At 42.7% G+C, this 8,256-nt stretch overlaps 1 pseudogene; it reads right to left on the bottom strand.

The window, feature by feature from the left end:
- Positions 1-3,559: 3,559 nt before the first annotated feature.
- On the bottom strand, positions 3,560-6,548 carry LOC128512610 (uncharacterized; annotated as a pseudogene).
- Positions 6,549-8,256: the final 1,708 nt, after the last annotated feature.

Below are 8,256 nucleotides of genomic sequence, written 5' to 3'. Positions count from 1 at the left end.
AACCATAATGACAAACTCATCTATCGTGTAAGTAATGATTTTATCAAATGCAGTTCTTCTTCTCTTCGAGTCATGGTTCAAAACTTTAACCTGAATGTGTTTGGGATCTCGAGTATATATATATATATATATATATATATATATATATATATATATATATTGTAACGTTTTTCACCGCTAAGCAGGCACTTGGAGAGACAAGTGAGCTTCTTTGCTGCCCAATGCAAATGGCTGGGAGTAATTTATTTTGTACCAGCACGTAAACACAAGAACACCACATCTGACCTCCATAAAACACACATCTAACACACACACAACCTGGCCGAAGCCACTAACCCAAACACCTTTTCCCGGGTGAACACATAACAACCCTTCCAGCAAAACATGATGGTAGCTAATCAAAACCCTGCCCACGCCGCATATATATATATATATATATATATATATATATATATATATATATGTCACATTTTGTGGAGCATTGATTGATTTTTTTGTGTTTGTTTTTTATCTTTTTTATCCTGAGTATGTTTGTTAGAAATCATGATGTAGGTGTTTTGCTAAAGGAAGCGAGGTGTGTAGTGGATGATAACTCCAGGCCACAATAATGAAACAGACCAAATTATTTATTCAAATACACTGTTATACACCTTCAACATGACACAATAAATAATTTCTGCATATTACATCAATGTCACAAGGGCCAGAATTTGCGCAAGTATAAAGCAGAACAACATTCAAGGAAAGTTACAGAAACAGCTTTTCCTCCAAAACCTCACACTAAACACTCTTACTGTAAATGGTAAGAAGAAGAAATTGAATTAATAAATAGATATATAAACAAATACAATGTACATTACATAAAGATATATAGAAGAAATGCACAGAATGAATAAGATAGATAGATAGATAGATAGATAGATAAATAGATAGATAGATTTAAAAATGTACAGCTGTTATTTTCATACAATAAAATACATAATGTTGTACACAGTGTATTAAAAAATTATTACATATTAGTTTATTAAGTAACTAAATGCTGAGCACAGGCGGCAGGGTTATCTCTCAGTTCTCTGTAATGAAGGTGGAAGTGAAAGTAATTCTGAACTCGGAAACAGAGCAACGGCGCTGCTACACTTACTGTTACAACAGTTTATAACAGGAGGAATGTGTGTGTTTATACATTTATTTAGACATTAAATTTAAACATGATATTAAACTGTAATTAGGTAAACAGTGAAGATGAGCCGCTGTGAAATGTGGACAGACTTCAGCTAAAGCAGCAGATATGTTTATATGAGGAACAGAAAAGGTAAGAGGAGTTAGCATCATGCTAAAGTACATGTTAGTCACCAACGACTCAATAACCTTTTAAACTAATCCTCCAAATACACTGTGGAAATGTGCTTTTTAACAGTGTGTTTGTGTTAGTTAAGTTGTTTAAAAGGATGACACTCTCTTTCTGTGTGTGTTTAGGATTTTATTAGTTTGAACCTACAAAAAGAGAAAGATGGCGACTGCAAACAGTAAGTTACATTTACAGAGATCATTTTATCTGTATTATTTATTGAAGATTAAACTAACTGTGTGTGTGTGTGTGTGCGTGTGTGTGTGTGTGTTTCTACACAGATGAGTTTAAACTTATTCGTCCCAGTGGTACAGAGCGGTATAATCACTCTGCTGTGACTCTCTCGTGTCGTCTGTCTCCTGAAATCAGTGCTGTTAACATGGAGATCCGGTGGTTTAAGGAGACAGACTGTGTTTGTGTCTATAAGAACAGACAGGTGAAAGAGGGGAGACGTTACGAGGGCAGAGTGAGTCTGTTCATTCAGGACCTGGAAAGAGGAAACGTCTTCTTACAGCTGAGAGACTGTACAGAGTCAGATAGAGGACATTACCTGTGTCAGGTCACTGATGGAGACAGAACAGAGGAGATTACAGTAGTGATAAGTAAGTGTTCCTGAACTCCACACTGTATAAACTCTACATCATCATTTGTGCTTCTCATCTCAGTACATGAAACACACACTCAGTATTCAAAGATCGATATCACTTTAATATGCACAATGCTTAAAATTAGATAAAAAAGGTAAGAAAATAATTATTTTTTTCGCTCAATTTCATAGAAATGTGAGAATGAGAAATGCATTGATGAATTTTTTATGTTACCTGTAAATATTCATCAGCTGTGTTTTTGTCAGAAATATTACGATTGTAGTGTAAGGAACATTTTGTAGCAGCTATTCTCTCAGGAAGTTGTTCCCTTTGTATTTTATCTAACATTTCTGTACATTTCTCTCTGTTGTTTTACACGGCACCTTCAGCACGGGTAAGTAAATAACTCGACTTTATTCTTATGATTATTCTTATGAGTCATTTACTAAACATATAAATATAACATTGTGGTTCAGAAAGCAAATAAAAACATAAAAACATTATAAGATAATATTAATGTGAAGGTACTCAGTGAGATTCCACTTCCATCAGTCAGCTTCTTTCCCACAATGCACCTGTGTGTAACCCCACTGCACTGCAATAATGTAGACAGAGACGTTTACCATGTCGAGTAAAAGACACAACAAACATGTAACATATAACACACACCACTGCCAGACTCCATCAGAATCTCATACAGAATCATATAAGAATAAAATATAACATATCAGTATTTTGGATTATTTTCATAAGCTGTGACTCATAATTGTGTTCTTACTGAAACACAGAGTGACATGACATTTCCTGACACTTCACAATAAACATAAATCAGAGCTTTAACAGTGTTCAGTGCTTGTAGACAGAATAATTGCCATCACTCTTTTTTTTTCAATTGCAAGCATTGAAGAGTTGACTCGGCCTAGCGTTTAGTCTCTTTAAGCTAACAGTAGTAAGCCATGTTAATGCACACAGCATAAAGACAACCTGACTGAACTGAGAACAGAAGTCCTTCACTTCATTTATAAAACTTCTATAATAGGAGAGAGGGATTTAGGAGTGAAAGAGAGAAAAACAGAACGAGATCACACATCTTCCCAAGTCTACTGCGACATATCATATGCTGTCGTAACCAATATATAGACGAGGCAGTAGCAAAGCACATCATTCTGTTATCTGTTCAGTTTTTTACATTGATAAATGTCTGTGTTTTTAATTAAAGGAAGTGGGAATCTGATATTCTGTATATTCCTTTATGTACTACAATAGCACATGGATATATTACAGAATATTTAAATATAGATTTAAAATACACATGGGGAAATGCACATATACTGACATACTGTATATTGGTAAATACATGCAGATATCAGAAAGTAGTATTTTCCAATAAATCACAAGATATTTCTGTTCCTTAAGGGGAACTAGCGGTATATTAGCACAATGCTACATTATACAGATTTACTGTGTGTGATGACTGATTGTTGTCTAGTTTTTATGAAGGTAAAACAGTAGCAAGACCCGAGAGCTTGCCAATTCGAATGTGAGAACTTGTAAAATTGATATTTGTATTTGTAAGTTGATTTTACAGAAAAACATCTTCTGATGCACAACCTTGGACACATCATCAGTGTTGTTTCCTGGACTCCCGGGGTGTTTTGGGTCTTACAACAGACACTCTCCTCCAGGCGACCCGACCGAGGCTGATCAGACCCCGGCCTGTGTCCAAGTGGCATGCTACCGCCCCCACCGTTCTCCCCTCTTCAACCAGAGCCATCTGGATGCTTTCTCGACTGCCTCCACGTTGCTACTTATGGCTCTTCTTCGGTTGATGCCTGTTATGCCCAGTGTACCATAGGCCTTGCTTAGGGTCTGGCTGGCAAATCCCCGACTGCCTATTTCCACTGGCATAGACCTGGTCCTCCACCCATTCATCCGACACTGCTCACTAGCTCCTGATATTTTTCCCTCTTCCTCTCCTGAGCCTCCTCCATCCTCTCCTCCCAGGGCACTGTTAGCTCCAGCAAGATTAACTGTCTTGTGGCCTCAGAGACCAAAATGATGTCAGGTCTCAATGTAGACTGGGTAATGTGTTGTGGAATTCTCAGTTGCCTCTCTAGGTCAACTGACATCACCCAGTCTCGGGCCGTGGAAAGCAACCCAGCAGAGCAGCTCTTTGATGTTTCCTCTGGCCTTTGTCCTTCCTTGATGAAGTGAATGGCCTTGGCTGTGGCTTGGCGGTATCGGCTGTCCTTGATCCCCTTGCTGATTGCATCAGCTATTGATTTAAGGACCTGATCGTGTCTCCACCGATACCGGCCCTCGCCTAATGCCTTGGAGCAGCTACTCAAGATGTGTTCTAACGTCCCTGGCTTGGAACACAGCAGGCATGCCGATGTCTCTACTCTGCCCCATGTGTACAGGTTAGATGGGCTGGGAAGAATGTTATAGACCCCCTGTATCAAAAACCTGATTCTCTGGGGGTTCCATGTCCAGATGTCCTTCCAGGTGACATTCCGCTCCATCGCCTGCTCCCACTTCATCCAGGCACCTTGCTGCCGCATGGCCACTGCTCTGTTGGTTCTCTCCTCCTCAACTGAAGCACGCACCTCCTCCTGCACCAACCTCTGCCTCTCCCTCCCGCTGGCCAAGTCGTACCGGGTTGCTGTTAAACTCCCAAGTCCGGCTCTGCCTTGCGCTACTGTCCCAAGGATGGCCTTGTGCTTCAGCCGAGTTTCAGCTTGCTGGACTGCCTCTGCTGCCCTCCACTTCCTCCCTGTCCTAACGACAATCCCTGCCCCGGACACTTTCGCATCTCTGGATCCAGAATACTGCAGGTGTTCCCGTGCCCGTGCCACAATGAACTCCTCCCTGACTGAGCCAAAAGGGAGTCTAAGCTTGTTGGTATTCCCATACAGGGCGATGTTACTCAAGCTACGTGGCAATCCCAGCCATCTACGTAGATAGCTGCTCACCTTCTGCTCAAAATCTTCAACCACAGTCATGGGGACCTCATAGATGAGCAGGGGCCAGAGGAGTCTTGGGAAGATTCCATGTTGGTAAACCCAAGCCTTGAATCTTCCTGGGAGCCCTGATTTATTCACTGCTCTCAACCAGCCCTCCATGTCAGTGCTGGTTTCCCTGATGGAGTCTCTGTCATTGAGGCTACAGTTAAAGACCTTCCCGAGGCTCTTTACTGGTTTCTCAGTGATTGATGGGATTTGATGCTGTCCCAGCCTAAAGCGGAATTCATTTGTGACTTTCCCCTTCTTTAGCACCAAGGATCTGGATTTTGCAGGTTTGAAGCTCATGCGTGCCCATGCCATAAGCCTTTCCAACCCTTGGAGGACACATCTTGCTCCTGGTACCGTGGTCGTTGTCACTGTAAGATCATCCATGAAAGCTCTGATGGGAGGTTGCCTTACTCTGGACTTGCTGAAGGGGCCTCTGCACTCTGTCTCGGCTGCCTTGACCATCATATTCATTGCCAGGGCAAAGAGGGTCACTGAGATGGTGCAACCAGTGATTATCCCTACCTCAAGCTGGTGCCAATCTGATGTTAACTGGCCAGAGGAGACTCTCAAGCTGAACTTGCTGTAATAGTCCAGGATGAGGCCTTTCACCTTCTGGGGTACATGATGCTTTTCCAATGCGACCTCCACCAGCTTGTGGGGTATTGAGCCGTAGGCATTAGTGAGATCTAGCCACAACACAGCCAGGTCCCCCCTGCTTTCTCTTGCCTCCCTAATGAGCTGAGTTACCACGCCTGTGTGTTCCAGGCAACCTGGGACCCCCGGTATACCTCCCTTCTGCACAGACGTGTCGATGTATCTATTGCTCAACAGGAAGTAGGAGAGTCTCTTGGCCACAATACTAAAGAATATTTTGCTCTCCACGCTAAGCAAAGAGATGACCCGAAACTGGTCGATGTTCTCAGACTTCTCCTCTTTAGGGATATACACTCCCTCAGCATACCTCCATGGCTGGGCAATCTTCCCTCTTCTCCAGATAACTTTCAGGGCCTTCCAGAGCCTGTGTTGAAGCTTCGGGCAGTTCTTATATACCTTGTAAGGCACTCCACTTGGGCCTGGTGCTGAGCTTGACCTTGCTCTCCTCACCACTTCCTCCACTTCACTCTGGCAGGGCTCCTTCAGGTTGAAATCTGATGTAGGCTCTGGTTGTGTCAGCAGTGCATCGCATGGCCCTAGCGGTCGTTCTCTATTTGGGTCAGAATAAGTAGCCTTAAGGTGGTTGTTAATAGCGTCCTTGGAGCAGGTGAGTTGGCCAGTCCTCTCTTGGCCAAGGAGCTGCTTGGTCAACTTGAAAGGGTTGGGCAAGAATGCTGCCCTCTTCCTTGCTCTCTCTTTCCGCCTCCTCCTGTGGGACTCTGCCCTACAAAGGGTCAAGAGTTGTTTCCTTAGGATTCCTCTCAGATCTACAAGACCAACCCTCTCTACTTCTCCTGCTGCCTTGTACTGCCTCTTCAATAGCTTGAGTTCTTTCCTGAGACTTTTGATTCTCCTCACTCTGTGACTTGGAGTGTATGTCGATAGAGTGGGTTTGGATGTCACCGTTCCGAATCGCTCAGCTGCAATGTTCACTATGAGTGTGGTCATTGTTAATAGTCGATGATCTACATCCCCCTTGCATGTCACTTTCAGGATCTGGTTCACGTCCTCATCGAACTGGTGCCACTCAGCTTTCTTTGAGGATTGAGGCCACTGGATCCTCGGTTGAGCCAAAGGGCCACAGTCATTTCTTGTCGTTGCCGCTTGCTGGCGTTGGGGGCTCTGTGTGCTGTCAGGAGATGCTATCACTTGAGGGCAGCTTTGCATGGCATGCGAGTGGTTGGCAGCAGGTGTTGGCGCCACTAGGAGGCTCTGGGCACTGTGGTTTGCCTCCAGGCCTGGCTCCTCCTGCGTCTTACCAGGAGTTGTGACTCCTGTGCGGTGTGTCGTCGTCACTGCTGCTTTCAAACATCTCATCCTGCCTTGATGGATTCTTAAGCCCCTCTCGTTTTTGCAGCTCTTGCCGCAGATGCACTGTACTGTCATTATCGTTGAAATTTATACTCACAGCTCTGATGTGAAAAGCTGCATCTATCGATTTGCACACCTGTGTTTTGAATTCGACGTTGCAGATTAATAGTGACAAATGTGTAAAGTGTCATTCACATAAACAAAATGACAGGCACAATTGTGTACTACACATTTATCTTTGCGCTTTACTTCAGTTTCGCTGTACAACCACAAGTCGGCGCTCACAACCTCTCAGATCTGGCTCTGACTTTTGCTACTCATTTTGCGATATTCCTGTAGCAAAACTCACTTGTGCACTTGTAAACGTGAACTTGAGAGAGCAGAGTCGGGGTTGGGGCTGGGGTGGGAATGAAGTCATTTTATTGGTCGATGCCTCACCAATAAACAATGCCAGCCACAATGCAAACATTTGTATGCATATGTATCAGCTATTTTGTTTTTAAACGCTTGGAAAATATTTTAATGAAATATCATTCGTTTTACTGGATTTTATATACCAGTAAAAGCGCAGCAATGTCGTTTAATTGGTTGGCATAAACGACCACCACCACCGAAACGGTGCTGCTCTGTGTAGTCTGTGACGTCATCGCGCACAAAACGTCCCACTTCATTGGCTGGCTCCAACCAATTAAATGTTCATTGGTGAGGCATCGACCAATAAAATGACTTCATTCCCACCCCAGCCCTGCCCCCACGTTTACAAGTGCACAAGTCAGTTTTGCTACAGGAATATCGCAAAATGAGTAGCAAAAGTCAGAGCGCCGGGATTTGAGGTTGTACTGCCAGATCTGAGAGGTTGTGAGTGCCGACTTGTGGTTGTACAGCAAAACTAAAGTAAAGCGCAAAGATAAATGTGTAGTACACAATTGTGCCTGTTAATCTGCAACTTCGAATTCAAAACACAGGTGTGCAAATCGATAGATGCAGCTTTTCACATCAGAGCTGTGAGTAAATTTCATCTTACAAATACAAATATTAATTTTACAAGTTCTCACATTTGAATTTGCAAGCTCTCGGGATTTGCTACTGTTTTACCTTCATAAGTTTTCCTCTTTTTTATTAAGACACACATCAGCTGTGTTTTAACCAGAGTAACAGTTACTTTTACATTTTCACATTGAACAATTCACATTTGTAATCATTCATTAAATCTTCACTCTCTATTATTCTATTCTATTACTTTCACAGGGCCTGTTAGGTGAGTATAAACTCCTTTTCTCTGATAGTGATGTGTTGATGCTGCATGAATAATATATTTATTGTGTAGATGAAATAGATTGGACTG

Source organism: Clarias gariepinus, chromosome 24, assembly GCF_024256425.1.
Source record: "Clarias gariepinus isolate MV-2021 ecotype Netherlands chromosome 24, CGAR_prim_01v2, whole genome shotgun sequence".
NCBI classification, from domain to species: domain Eukaryota; kingdom Metazoa; phylum Chordata; class Actinopteri; order Siluriformes; family Clariidae; genus Clarias; species Clarias gariepinus.
Note: the sequence above shows the minus strand (reverse complement) of the source record. Positions and strands in the feature narration are given on the sequence as shown.